This window comes from Mustela erminea, chromosome 3 (genome assembly GCF_009829155.1).
Source record: "Mustela erminea isolate mMusErm1 chromosome 3, mMusErm1.Pri, whole genome shotgun sequence".
Classification (NCBI taxonomy): Eukaryota; Metazoa; Chordata; class Mammalia; order Carnivora; family Mustelidae; genus Mustela; species Mustela erminea.
Window position 1 is genome coordinate 163,996,578 of NC_045616.1, and position 14,768 is coordinate 164,011,345.

Below are 14,768 nucleotides of genomic sequence, written 5' to 3' on the forward strand. Positions count from 1 at the left end.
CGTGTGCTTTAATCACTAAGTCCAGCTTCTGAGCACAGTGGTGTAGACACAGAGGCGAGTGCTGTCACAGCCCCTCCCCTGCACCTCACCCCGCTGGAGCAAGCCCCTTCCCTGCAGCTGAAGGAATGTCCAGATTTAAAGGGCTAGAACCCTCCCTCCCCTTCATAGTTATGGAATATATATACACAAAAAGGAATGAGAAAGGAATTAAACATTTCACCACAAAAAAATCAACTAAACACAAAAGAAAACAGAAATAGCGGGAAATGAGGATCCAAGATTGTAAGTCACATAGAAATCAAATAGCAAAATGCAGAAATGTGTCAGCCATTTTCAGTAATTGCTTCAAATGTAAATGGATTAACTTCCCAGTTAAAAAACAGAGACTGGTAGAATGGATCAAAACACAAGATCCTGCCATCTGCTATCTGTAAGAGGCTCGCCCGTGATGCAAAGACACAAACCGGCTGACATGAAAGGTGGGAGAAGGCAGGCCAGGAGAACAGTGACCAAAATAGAGCAGGTGGCCCCACTGATGCCGCACAAGACGGACTTGAAATCAGCAAGTTTACAAGAGACAAAGAGGACAAAGACTCTACAGCAAGAAGATGAGTTACAAACAATTACACACCCAAGGAGAGACCGTCAGAATACACAGAGCAGAAATTCACAAACTGGAAAACAGGCAGTTCCACGTCTCTCTTGGTGACGGACGGGACAACCACCAGGAGATGAATAAAGACACACAGGACCTGAACAACACAATCAACCAGCTCCATCGAACAGACACACGTCCAACAGCCACACACGTGTCCTTCTCCCCAGCAGCCACACACGTCCTTCCCGAGAGCACATTTTCCAGGACAAACCTTATGTAAAATCACAAATTAAACCTCAATACAAAAGGTAGATATTATACAACGTATCTTTTCCAACCAAGATGGGATGAAGTTAAAAATCTGTAACAGAAAAAAATTAGAAATTTTTCAAAATTGTGGAAATTAAACAACACATGCCTGAACAACCAATAGATCGAAGAAGAAATCAAGACAAATGAAAGCAAAAACCCAACACATCAAAACTTATGAGACACAATGAGAGTGGTGCTAAGGGGGAAATTTATAACTATAAATGCTTACATTAAAAAAACAAGAACGATCTCAAATAAACGACCTGCCTTTACAACTTAAGGAACTGGTGAGGCTGTGGAGAAACGGGAACCCTCCTACACTGGTGGTGGGAATGCAAACTGGTGCAGCCACTCTGGAAAATAGTGTGGAGATTCCTCAAGAAGTTGACAATAGAGCTTCCCTATGACCCAGCAATCACACTACTGAGTATTTACCCTAAAGATACAAACGTAGTGATCCGGAGGGGCACGTGCACCCGAATGTTTATAGCAGCAGTGTCCACAATAGCCAAAGTATGGAAAGAACCTAGATGTCCATCCACAGATGAATGGATAAAGAAGATGTGGTATATATACACAATGGAATACTATGCAGCCATCAAAAGAAATGGAATCTTGCCATTTACGACGACGTGGATGGAACTAGAGGGTATCATGCTGAGCAAAATAAGTCAGTCAGAGACAGACAATTATCATAGGGCCTCACGCATATGTGGAATTTGAGATGCAACTTGAATGCGACTCATGAGTCACTGAGTTCTGAACTCTGAAACGTTAATTAATTACATTTAAATTTTAAAAAAAGGAACTGGGAGAAGAAGAGCAAACTAAACCCAAAGCTAGCGCAGAGGACATAATAAGGGTAGAGCTCAGATGCAGAATGTAGAAAATAGAAAAACAAGGGAGAGAACCAATGAAACGAAAAACAGGTTCTTCAAAAGAATCAACAAAATGGACAAAATTTTAAATGAGCTAAAAAAAAAGAGGGAAGACTCAAATATGAAAATCAGCAATGAAAGTGGGGAAATTATTCCTGATCGTACAAAATAAAAGAGACCATGAGAACGCTATGTATGCCAGTAGACCAGACAGCCTAGAGGAAGCAGCACATTTCTGAAAACACAAACCCTGCGAGACTAAATTACGGAAAGTCGGCAACCGGAATAGATCCATAACTAGTACGGAGACGGACTCGGCGACCAAAACCAAAACTAGTACGGAGACGGACTCGGTGACCAAAACCATAACTAGTACGGAGACGGACTCGGTGACCAACACCATAACTAGTACAGAGACGGACTCGGCTTCCCTCGTGAGTTCCACCAAACACGTGAAGAAGAACTAATACTGATCCTTCTCACACTTTCCCCCAAACCGAAAAGCTGGGGATGTTCCTTACTCACTCTGAGGCCAGCATTTACCTGACACAGAGCCGGACGTGAGAGCAGAGCACCACGTGTCCCTCCACTTACAAACACAGTGCACAGCCCCTCAAGAAAACAGTAGCAAACGTAGTTTAGCATCTTATTCAAAGGGTTCCGTGGGTGAGAAAACGTGCTCCATGCTTTGTAGCGTGATGGGACGGCATGAAGCTTTTGGAGGCTGAAGCCTTTGCTTCAAAGACGTCCGTCCCAAATGTCTGTCCGTCTGCTTGTCCATCCCAAATAAATGGCAAGCGCTGGCCAGGCCGCTGGAGAAGAGCCAGGCTGCCCCAGTGCGAAGTTCCCTTGCGTGACCTTGCTTTAATTCCCACTCTTTTGTTTTAAGTTCGCCCACAAAGAAGGAGCCCACAAAACCCGAGGCGGTCCATCCTGGAGCGCAGTATGGGCAGAACCCCAGGCCTGTCCATGCTCTGTGTCTCTCTCTCACCACGACCCCGCTGTGCAGCCCCAGACGCGCGGGTACCTCCAGCCCCGTGAGTAACAAGCCTGGTGTCGTCATGCTTCTTGATGGCGCTGCCGAGGGGTGTCCTGTAATCATAGAAAGAACGTCGGGGCGCGTCTGGCCCCAGCAGTGGCTCCTGGACCCGGCAGCTTTGCCCCCCGCAGAGGGCCCGAGCCCAGGTGCGTTCATGTACCTGGTTTCAGAATTCTCAGGCATTTCGGTCTATAGCTCCGCTAGCCGTAGGCTGGGACCAACGCGAAACAACCTAAGGTGGAAAGTTACTCAGCTTTAAACATGAAATGGGGCACCCGGGGGGGCTCAGTCGGTTTAGCCTCTGCCTTCGGCTCCGGTCATGACCCCAGGGTCCTGGGATCGAGCCCCGCATTGGGCTCCCTGCTCAGCGGCGAGTCGTCTTCTCCCTCTGTCCCTCCCCCTGCTTGTGCTTGCTCGCTCACATGCTCTCTCTCTCTCTCAAATAAATCAGTAAAATCTTAACAATAAGTAAATGAAACATCAAAAAGGAGAATTCTGAAACCAGGTACATGAACGCACCTGGCAAACATTCCGCCGAGTGGGATGTGCCTTTACAGAGACACGCATCCCGCACGACTCCCCCGACATGGGCGCCTGGGGCCGTCCCAGCCCAGACACGGCACATGGGACGGTGGGGCCGGCAGCCGGGGCGGAGCTGCTGCAAGGGACGGAGGCGCGGCGCGGTGACTGCGCAGCCGTGTGAGCGTGCTTAGGACACGGGACCACACGCTTCCGTCGGTTTAGAGGGAAAACTTCCTGTTACTCATTTTACCACAAGAGAAACATCGTGAATAGGACGGGTTGAGGAGAATAAATCTCATTTGGAGAATAAAAGTGGCCACCAGACTCTGTGCCATCCACTCCTGGGTATATGCCGCTGGGTCTATATCCACCCACTCCTGGGTGTACGTACGAATCCGGTCAAGCCACGCCCCAACCTCACTTTACTAGCTGGACAGTAGGAACTCCCCGACGACCGCAGACGGACGGTGGGTGTGGGACACGCGGGGTCCACGCGCAGGGGCTCGGTCTGGCAGTACAGAGGGATGGTGTGCTGGCACCGCCCAAGGGTGGACGCTCCCCTGTGACACGACGTTCCTGGGGGACAGCCCACCTCAGGGATGGCAGACGCATGCTCCCTTTCCAGGAGGCATCGGCAAAGACAGGTCCCCGGGGTCAGGGAGGCACGGCAGGGATCAGCTGCTGCCCAGCGTGGGCCAGGCGGACAGGGTCTCTGTGTGGGGAGGGCCAAGCCCTGTGGGCAGCGGCGGTGGTTGCTGGCTCTGGAATGTCCCCAAAGCCGCCGAATGACACACTCGTAATAGACGAGTTCCACGGTACGCGAGCCACAGTGCAACAACGCTGTTCCTTAAAAACAAAACAAAACACAGAAAGGACAGATGGTAAGGAAGGGGAGTTACTTGGCTTTGCTGAGTCCTGGGACGAGGGGTGGCCCACGCACTCAGCTCCCAGGGAAGCAGGTCCTCACTGGCTCAGAGCCCGGCCCACAGGCGGGCGGGCAGGAGGGGGCCTGTGCACCGGCTTCTCGCCGCATCCCCAGCAGGACAGACGGCAGCGCCCTTTAGGGAATGACTTCTTATGAAACATCCATGCCCAGACACACCCGGGGACTGGACAGCGCCGGGCCGGAGGCAGGCGTGGTCTACACCGCCCGCGGACCCCCAGGGTGGGCTCTGCCACCAGCGGGGCCACCAAGGGTCTGTGTCCCACTCTTCCTCCTTCCCTTCCAGGGGGGAGGCAACAGGCCCTTCAGCACGTTTTGAAATTATATATATGTATTTTTTTTTAACAGGAAACACGCATATGTGATGGAAAATTCAAAGTGGACCCAAAGGGCTCCTGGGCGAGTGAGGCCCCGGCAGCCCTCACTCCAGAGCGACTGTTCGGGTCGGCGGCTGTGATCCCAGAACTTTACACAATGAGTGTCCGTTCCCGGGTCTCCTTCCCCTGGCGTGAAAGCCACGGCGTGGGAACCCCGACCCTGCCCGCTGGGGCCGTCCACTGCCTTCACTGCGCGGCGCCGGGCCAGTTTCTGCCGAGAAACTCATTTAGGGCACCTGAGCTCCGCCGCCCGTTTTAACGAGTTGGTCCCGTCTCGCTGCCATGTGTGTGCCCCTCCGTGCGTTAGGGGTGTCTCTGCCACGTGTCGAACTCTGGGTTTGCAGGTTTTGTTTCTGTGGTCGTGGGTTTCGTGGCCAGCTCCGTGGAAGGCTCTGCTCCTGTTGCAAAGGAGCTCAGTGGTCTGACCGTTACTCCCGGGTAATGCGTCTTTTTTTTTTTTGTCTGCTTGTAAGGTTTCCCCTAGAAGCTGGTTTTCCAGGCCTGGGTGTGTGCTCCCTGGAGGTGTGGGTCCGCCGAGGGCATTGTGCCAGGGGCTCTCCGGGTCCACGGGCTTCACATCATCAGCCGGTTCTGAAAGATCCGTGGCCTTCAACTTCTCGAGCTCACTCCGGCCACATTCCCGGCCCACCCCCGAGCTGGCGCTCCATTTACAAGGGCTTTAGGTCCCACCGCACCCCCACCCCCGCCAGGCTGGGCAATAGGGCCCTTTCCCCCAGCTCTGCCGGCTCCTAAAAACGATGAACTTCTAGCTCAGCCAGGAGACGCCTCTCCCTGGCAGTGTCCTCCAGCGGTCTAACGGGGGAAGGGTTCTTGTACTGTTCTTGCAATTAAAAATTTTTTAATATATTACTTTAAAATATCTACAAATAAAGAAGTTTATATAAAAATACACCTTTTACTCCGGCTTGACTGCGTGTAGGAAGTCACAGGAGACGACCCCCACTGGCCAGCGGAGCAAGCTGGCCTCCCCTGCCTGGACGCTGGGCTCGCGGCGCCCGCGGGCTCACCTTGACCTTCGGCAGAAGCAGTGTTTTCGGAAGTCCTCGCCGTTAAGTTACTTTCTCCATCATGTCATTAATGAGCATTTTGTGGAAGGTTCTCTGAGAACGTAAGCCTCTCGTTCCTCCTCGAATTTCCCGTGTATTAACTTGTGTAGCTGTGGACCCACAGGCTGGCTTTAGTCACTGGGTCGTAGCCCAGCGCTGTCTCCACGACCAGGCTGTCCTGGGTCAGCGGGCTGTGCTCCCGTCACGGGGCCTCATCCGTCTCGACATGGCTCTTCCCTTTCTGACTCTTGCAGACACGGGTTGCTGGGTCACCTGCCCAGGGCCTCCGGTTCCTCCTGGGGTAGAGCAGCTCTTGGAAACCCGGGTCTGGTGCCGGGCGTGCGCCCTGCTCGGGGGGCGCTGTCGCCCCCCCCACCCCCTCCGAGGCAGGGACGCACGCGCTGGTTCACGTCTCGACGCGTCTCTATCCACGGTGTGTCCCGAGAGTGACCCATTCACACAGTTCCTGTCGGTTCCTTCCTGACTTGGACCTGCTCTCTGCCCAGCATTTGTGACCCTTTTTCTGACATTCAGAAACCCAGCGTCCGTCACCCTCAATACACTTACTCGCTCCAACCCCTCTTAGCTCACTGGTCTCATATTTACGGCCTCGTCTCCCCCTCGCCCCCATGGCAGCCCCTCCAGGTCACCTGTAGTGGATGCCCCTCCCCCAGCCTGGGTGGCGCGAGGCCACTGTCTCTGCCCCCACCAGCCTGTTGTGCTTGGGGTCAGCCACAGGGCGTGCCCATACCGACCCCTGAGCCTCCTGTTCTGAGGTTGGGGGTCCTCCCCCGCAGGGCCAAGGTCACCCGGGCACAGGTAAGCTGGAAGGAAAGGGATCTGTCAAGGGCAAAGGCCAAGGGTCACCCTGACGCCCAAACAGGTGGCAGGGGCTCTGTGCGGGCGGCGTCCTGCCGCGGACCCCACCGCAGGAGCTGGGCTGCTGCTCGGGATTTGCTGGCGGCGTTACTGGAACTGCTTTCCCAACCGCAGCTGCGCTCCAGAGGCCGAAACACCTGATAAAGAACCAATTAAACCCCGTTTCTTCTTCTCCTGCTGGTTCATGTGTCACGCAGAACCTAATGTCGCGAAGGGATAGGCAGGCCCCTTATCTTCCCACCACAGGGAAATGGGCGACCCCTTCCCAGCAAAGACTTTGAACTCCCGCCGGGCGAGAGCGGCAGGGAAGGCGCTGGCGGGAGTCAGGGGAAGGAAGGAACTAGCCGCTTATCTGGGCATGGATGACGGGGGTCATGGGCTGCCCAGGGCACGGCGGGGCTTATGGTCAGCAAAGGGAAGGCAGTGGGGAGGCTGTGGGCAGAGCAGGCTCAGCTTCGGGACGAGGCAGCTGAGGGGAGGTGGAGACCAGCGGGCCGGCTCCTCGCACCGACGAGGTCGCCACAGGGTGGGAAGCCCACGGAGGATATTCAGAGCCCGGGGGAGACTGGCATCCCCCCCCAGCATGTGGGCACAGGGGTCTGGCCCATGCACCTTCGTGCTACTGGCCTGGCTCATGGGCACTGCCCGTTCCTGGACACTCAGCAGCTGGGGCCCTGCCCCCCGGAACAGCACTGGGGTCCCCACGGCCAGCCTGCAGCGGCTCTCTGCGTGGGGCCCCTTCCTCAGCACCCTGTGGACCCTCGTGGCCCTCTCATCCCTCCTGGGTAAGCACGCCGGGTTGGTGGAGGGTTTGCATTCTTGTTCTCGAAACCAGCCTCCAGAAGCGTGTGCTCTGGTTTCATCAATGGTCTTTCTGGTTTCCTCTCGTGACTCCTTGAGCCTTGGAAATATTCTCGGGAGGGCACTGCCTTTCCAGAACGGCAGGCAGCCTCCACGCCCCTGCAGAGCAGCTGACAAGACCTGGTCACTCAGCGTGCCGCTCCGTGTGCTCCATGTGTCCTGCCCTGTACCTGGCCCCGGGGGGACAAGGAGGCAGGAGGCCAAGGCCTGGGGTCTCTTGGGCTTTCGAAGGCCCCTTTGAGGTGAGGTGGCCCGTTGGAGCACACAAAGATGCTAACCCGGTTGGTGCCACCCACCTGGTGGAGGCCCCCGCACAGGACCCCCGTGGCGGACCCTGGACCCCTGTGCGTCTGTGTACAAACAAACGTGCATGCGAGGGTCGCGTTCGGGGCCCAGCAGCTCAGCTGTCCCCGTGCAAATCCCGGCGCCTTCATTTCACTTGTTTATATTGAATGCAAAGGTCAACATCAAATGCCCCATGTTTTCCTACATTTCAAATTGGCAGAGCCCTAATTTGTGTTTTTCCCTTCCAAAGCTTGTAGCCTCTCAGGAAAATTGCACAGAGCAAATAATTTAGCTATAAGGGTGCATTGAATTTGGGGAAATGTAGTACCAAATTAAATTAAAAACTGGCCATCCAGCACGTGATCAGATTTAAAATGACACGGAGTGTATTCAGTTGTGCCTAATTTCCATGACCTTTTTACAAAGAGAATAGCCTTGGCTAGAAATTCCTGAGGACGCCTCTGTCTACGCTTAGGACTGGCTGGCCACGGGTGTGTGCTGTGTGTGAGGACCTGGTCCCAGCCCTGCTGGCCGACGGCCACGTCTCCTTCCTAACCGGTAGAACTGGCTGACCCCCGGGTAATGTCCGCCCGAGCACGTGGGCCAGCGAGGAAGTGAAGGTTCCAATCACACAGGGCCTGTCGCCAGACCAAAGGTCAGCCCCATCTGGCTTGGGGTGCAGCTGGTTCCCCGGGGACAGAAACCCCCCCAGAAGCGTGCACATAAGCCACACCTCTCTGCCGGGACAGAAGGAGCCTGCTCCCTGGAATTGCAGTGAAGGCCCGGAAAGGCCGGGAATTGTGGGGCCAGAGTCAGGGGGTACCCTAGACTGAAGTGCTGAAGGCAGGCTCACGGCGCGGGGCGCAGCCCCGGACAGCCAGCTTCTCCGGTCCAGCCCCGGCCGTGTGCTCGTGGGCGTGGGACCATTTCATCCACAAGCCCTCACCGGCCTTTATGAAATGCAGATGGCACTGAGTACTGCAAGCTTTTCTTAAGTTTGGTGCAAAATCTAGCTGGAACTATCCCTGGGTTTTATTCCTCACCTACTGAGAGCATCTGCCAGTGTGTTTGATTTTGGGGTGCTGTCCAGAGCCCACGGGGCGTCACCTAATGTCTGGACGGCAATTGCACCACATTCAATTTCTGAGCCCTGAAGAGATCTGCACCCCCAGACCATCTGCCCCACAGGCGTGCACACAGAGGAGGGCACATGGTTTCGTGTTCCAAAGCACTGAACCTGACATAATGGGGTTTCTCGGCGTCCTCCAGGACGAGACCCGTGGTGAGCAGCAGGGCGACCCCCCTGCGGCTGGCAAGCTTCATCACATCATTGTAAGTGCAGTTCTGGGGGGCTCTGGAGCTCAGGGGGGAGCAGGCAGCTGTGCAAGAGCCCTGGAGCTCTCCGTGGGGGACGCCCCAGAATTCCCAAAGGTAGCAAAACTTTGACATCTGAGGACACACACGGGTTAGGCAGATCTTTCGTCCTCTTGCCGTGGGAACCAGCAAACTCCCACAAGCTCGGAGAAGCCCATGAAGCAGGCTTAGGAGGGGATATGGAAGCCCATGGGAGCAGGGAGTCTGCGGCGGTCTGGACAACCAGGCTTTCCACCGCTGCTGAGGGAACCGTGGGGCTGGGGCTCTGGCCCAGGTGTCCTGAGGCTCCCACTGCGGCCCTGTACCGTGGGAAGTGCTGGTACCGTGGCTGAGCCTTGGGCGGGGGCGGGGGGCGGGGGGGGGGCGTGTGTGTGTGTGTGTGTGTGTGTGTGTGTAGGGATCAAGGTGTGGCCGGCACTGCGCACCTACACACAGGAGCAGACCGCAGGGAAGATGCACCAGCCCAGACTCTGGTGGGGATTGCCAGCAGCTGATGGGACAGTGGACTTCAGGCAGGCCACCACGACACTGGCACAGGCCAAGCTGGGGCTCTTGTGGGGATGGCCGAGGGGGACAGGCCTGGAAAGCAGCCCTGACTCGGTGACACAGGCCAGCCAGGGCCCTGACCACCCTCTCCTTCTGCGTGCTGTGGGAGACTCATAAGCCAGGCCCTGGAGTGGGCATGGGGTGTGCCCGGGGTGGGGTGTGGCTGAAGGGAAGCTTTCCTTCTAGGGTAGCGGACACAGGGCCGGTCTGTGAAGGTGGGAGGTCTGTGCAGGGAGCGGGGTGTGTGCAGGGTGGGGGTCTGTGCAGGGAGGGGGTCTGTGCAGGGAGGGGGTCTGTGCAGGGAGGGGGTCTGTGCAGGGAGGGGTTAGAGTCTGTGCAGGGAGGGGGTCTGTGCAGGGAGGGGGTCTGTGCAGGGAGGGCGTCTGTGCAGGGAGGGGTTAGAGTCTGTACAGGGAGGGGGGTGAAGGTGGGTCTCTGCGCATGTGGCAGGTCCAGGCCAGTGGTTTGCCCGCAGGGCAGGAGGTGCAGGCAGGGGGGGCAGAGGTGACGCTGACCACAGAGACGTCATGTCCCTTGGCTCTGCTGGTGCTGTGGAGCCTTCCACACCCCTGCGTGTCAGCCCCGCCATGACCATTGGGCGTTGTCCAGAAACTACCTCCCATCCGCCTTGACCATGGCCAGCTGAGGCTCAGGGAGGACGTGGCTGTCCAGCAGGTGGCAGGCCCGTCGCTTCCTCCTCGCGGGGCCGTCAGCCTCAGCAGCTCCTCCGTTGCTTGTGCCTTCTCTGCTCCGTGACACAGACAGGACCGGACTGACCTGATCTCTTTCGTTTACCTTGGAAATGCGTACACTCCTTGTGTTTATTCTCAAAATGTCTCTTTTATTACCTAATCAGAATTGGGGTGCTCTCGTCCGGTGAGCAGAGGGGGAGGATCTCCAGAGAGAGTGGCTCCTGGGGGCTGGCGGGGACCCCTGGGAGGGACAGGCCGCCGCTAGGGCAACTGTCCACCGAGGCACCGGGCCTGTCGTGCCCCGTCCCCCCTACCCCGACCCCACCAGGGACAGATCAGTGGAGACAGGTGGCTTTCCCTGCAGGGTTCCCCGGGGGGGCTCCTCGGGGAGGGGTCAGGTGGGGGGAAGGGACCCCAGCAGCAGCTGCTCCAGGGGGGACCAGCTCCGGGGGGGGGGCCGCGCTCTCCCACCCCCCCCCACCGCGGTGGGCAAGAAAGATGACCCTCAGGGAAGTGGGTGCCCCGCGCGGCCAGGAGGAAGTGGGGAGCCTCGGAGCGAGCACATCTGCAGGGGGGCCAGGGCACCATGCTTGTTTCCTGTTGATGGTCTTCCTCCGCGGTCAGCATAATCTTCTAAGCTGCCCGAAATTCCTCTGGGAGGCAGGTCGGGTGGAACCCTAAATACACAGAACGGAGTGATTTGGTGAAAGGTAAGGGCTGGTTTATTCCCCTTGTCACAAACGTGCCGTGAGTGTGCGGGGGACGGAGCACTCCCCGGGCAAGGAGCCTTCCGGGGTTCTCCGGCTTCAGAGCTTTCCAGTAAGGAAATGCTTTGCATGCAAGACTCCAAACCAGGGAAGAAACATCTAGAAATAACAGAACCAGACGTCCCTCCCCCATCACCTAGTTCCTGATGTTGCCGTCGACTGTATGTGGCTGGCGGGCTGAGCTCGGTCTGCAGGGCAGTGCCTGGTGAAGGGGCTGAGCACCCGCGGCAGGAACAGACACCGCTGGGAAGGAGGGGCCGCACACGGGGCCCTGGCTCTTCTCGGGCACCTGCCATCGTGTCGCTCAGACCCTTCAGGTTCCTCTGCCTCTGAAGGTGGGGCCGCTGTGCCCCTTTCTGCTGGAGCCCAGCGCCTCCACAGGCCCCACCCAGACAGCCCTCGCCCTGCCCACACCCGGGACCCCGTTCCACTTGTGAGGAGACCTCGAGACGCCTGCACTTAGCTGCAGACCAGCGACGGCCACGTGCTGTGCTGAGGCGAGCAGCTGGAGACCACCCAGAGCTGAGCAGCACCTGACTTTCGGGGTGATTTTGTAAGACCCAGTGTGAAATCCCTCACTCGCCCTCGTGCTCTTCAGCATCGAGGGGCGGCTGACACAGTGTCTACCCTCGTGACATCACCCCCGCAAACAAGACGAGACACCCCGTCACCCCAAAATTTCCTCGGGCCCCTTGGTGATCCAACCCCCCCACGCCCCCCCGAGCCACATGCCCTCAGGCTCCAGGAACCTCTGACCTGTCAGCCCTGAAGAGCCGGCATTTTCTCATACTTTCAGACAAATCACGGACACAGCGGTCACTGCTTTTGGTCCGGCTCATCCCAGGGCAACAGTAGCGCCGAGACTCACCTGTGTCTGTGCGTCAGGATCTCACTTCCTTTCACACGTGGGTCGTGACCCTCGGGCGTGATTCACCACAGAACAGCCCGTGCCCGTCCAAGGTGTTTCTACTTGGGTATTAATTTCTCCCCCCAGGCTTCTTTGGTTAGGGTTGGCATTCTTTGACTTTCCAGTCTTTAATTCTTAGCATATTGCTTTTATGTTTAAAGTGGGTTTCCTGGGGCACCAGCGTGGCTCCGTCGCTGAAGCGTCTGCCGTCGGCTCAGGTCATGATCTCAGGGTCCTGGGATCGAGCCCCGCGTCAGGCTCCTGCTTCTGCTTCTGCCTCGCTCCCCACCCATTTGTGCTCTCTCTCACTCAAATAAATAAGTAAAATCTTTATAAAAAAATAAATAAATTGGGTTTCCTATAGGGAGCTTCTCGTCAGGTCTCGGTTTTTTTGTTTTCCAATCTGACCACCTTTGCTTTTTAATTGGGGTATTTAGACTATTTATATTTTATGTGATGAGGGATAAAGCTTGGCACATCCACCATTTTTCTTTTTGTCCCCTCTATTTTTTGTTCCTTTTTTCCTGTTTTCTTTAAGATTGTGGCTTTTTTGTTTGTGTGTCGTTTGCATTGAATGTCCTCTGTAGGGTTTCTGGCTGTTTCTCATCGTTGTGTTCCGTGGTTGCTTCAGGCCTTATAATACACATCTTCGTCGTCTTCCGGTGACGTTTCACCAAGTAAGGCCCTTACGGCACACACTGCTGTGTGCTGCTTCTAACATGCACTTAGGTAAACGCATTATAAATCCTGTGATACGTGATTGATTTCTCCCATCTTAGAGATCACTGTTCTATGTTGCCTGATGTCCAGTGTCTGGAAAATCTTTGTTTCAGATGGTATTTCTGTGTTTTTATTGGTTTTAGGCGGGTGGTAAATCTGGTCCCAGTTACTCCACTGGGGAAGGGCAGGGAAGTCAAACCACTTTAAAAAATAACATTTGTAAGCCTTGCAGGTTCGCTGCAAAAAACATTGAAACTTATAGAAAAATAAATAAATCAAATAAAACCCATCCCAAATCCCACTCGCGGAGCGTTGTGGATGCCGCCTTTGCTGATGAAGCCAGGTTGGAGCAGCCTTGGCCCTGAACCCCCGACTGCATCCGGAGGAAGAACCTGACCCCCTTCCAGACGAACAGCCATGCGAGCGGCTGGACCGGGCAGTCTGGCCAGCACCCATGACCCCCCATGGCCACAAAGGGTGCTGATGAGGAAGAGGGGCTCCTGCTCCTGCTCTTCTCCACAGGGAAATCCCCTCTCCGGGGCTCTAACGTCCGACCCGCGACGCGTGCAAAGCTCCATTTGAAGGTAGAGCTTCCCCTCCCCCCGCTTGGCAGGTCCTGGACAGGGAGTGGGGGGCCTGGCACTGACCCCAGTGCATCTCAAGGCTGCTCAGTCTTCTTCCGGGGCCTGAGTCGGCAGGAGGGAGCGCCCTCTGGTGAGGTCTGCTGAGGTCCTCCCGGCCAAGGCCCCGCCCTCATTCTCCCTCTGCCTGGGGATCTCGGGCCTTCCGGGGCCCCTCGGCCCTCCAGGAGGGGCTGGTGAGTGTTCAGCCTGAGCGGGCAGAGGCAGCCGCAGGTGAGCGCGGCGTTCCTGACCCCCGGGAGCCTCCAAGGCCAGGGCTGAGCTACGGAGACGCCTCTCTCGCCTCCGCGATGAGGAAGCAGGAAGCCTGCGCGGCAGGTCTGAGCGGCAGGAGTAATCAGATGTCACAAAGTCCACGCCTGTAACTCTGTGAACTTTACTGGCAGGAGGAGCCTTCCCCGTCCCGCTCACCCCTATTCTAAAAGCAGTTTTGGCACCAAGTAAGTGGTGTCTCAGCCCAGAGCAAGGCAGTTTGGGGCCCGAGACATCCCAGCTCAGCCTGCACGGAGGACAGTGGGGGACGGCCAGGCCCCGAGGGGTCGGGGCTGCTGGTGCTGGGGCCACGGCCTGGGAAGGCCGGCCCATCGCTGGGGAGCCCCATGGCCTCACAAAGGCCCAGCGTTGGTGTTTTGAGGTCACACAATGACAGGGCTCAACCAGGAGGTGCAATTTCCTCCTGATAAGCCCTGGCAGCTGCTCTGGGTCTTGGCCAGGACAAAGTCACTTTCCTCCACCTCCTTCCGGGTACCTTCCCAAAGCTGCCAAAGGCCACGGTGGCCGGGCCTGCTGGGAACCAGAGGAATGAGCCGCAGGCACGAGGGGCAGGGCGGCGGAGACGTCCTGACCTTGCCTTCCTCCGGGTCCAGACCCTACTCTGCTGGACGTGGGTCCTCGCCGCCTTGAGAGGCATGGGAAGCAGCAGCCCCCAGGGCCCCCGTCCCCGTGGTGCCTTCAGCTCTTCAGGCCCGAGACACGGCGAAGCGTGGGCAATGATGCGCTCGACGAAGCCAGCGCCAGGCGGGGAGGAGGGAATGCAAGCGGCGGGCCCGAGCGCCTTGGGAGGGCTTCACCAGCACGTCCGGAACAGGGGCTGCTGTGGACAACAGGATCTTTTTTTTCTTTTAAAAACTAGTTATTTATTTGACGGACAGAGAGACAGCGAGTGCAGGCGCACGAGCAGGGGGGCAGCAGAGGCAGGGGAGGAGCAGGCTCCCTGCTGGGCAGGGAGCCCAATGTGGGGCTTAAACCCAGGACCCCAGAGTTCAGGATCTGAGCCGAAGGCAAAGGCTTCACCGACTGAGACCCCCGGTGCCCCAGACAGCAGGTTCTTGAGAAGCCACCTGTGCAGCTCGCCGGCACA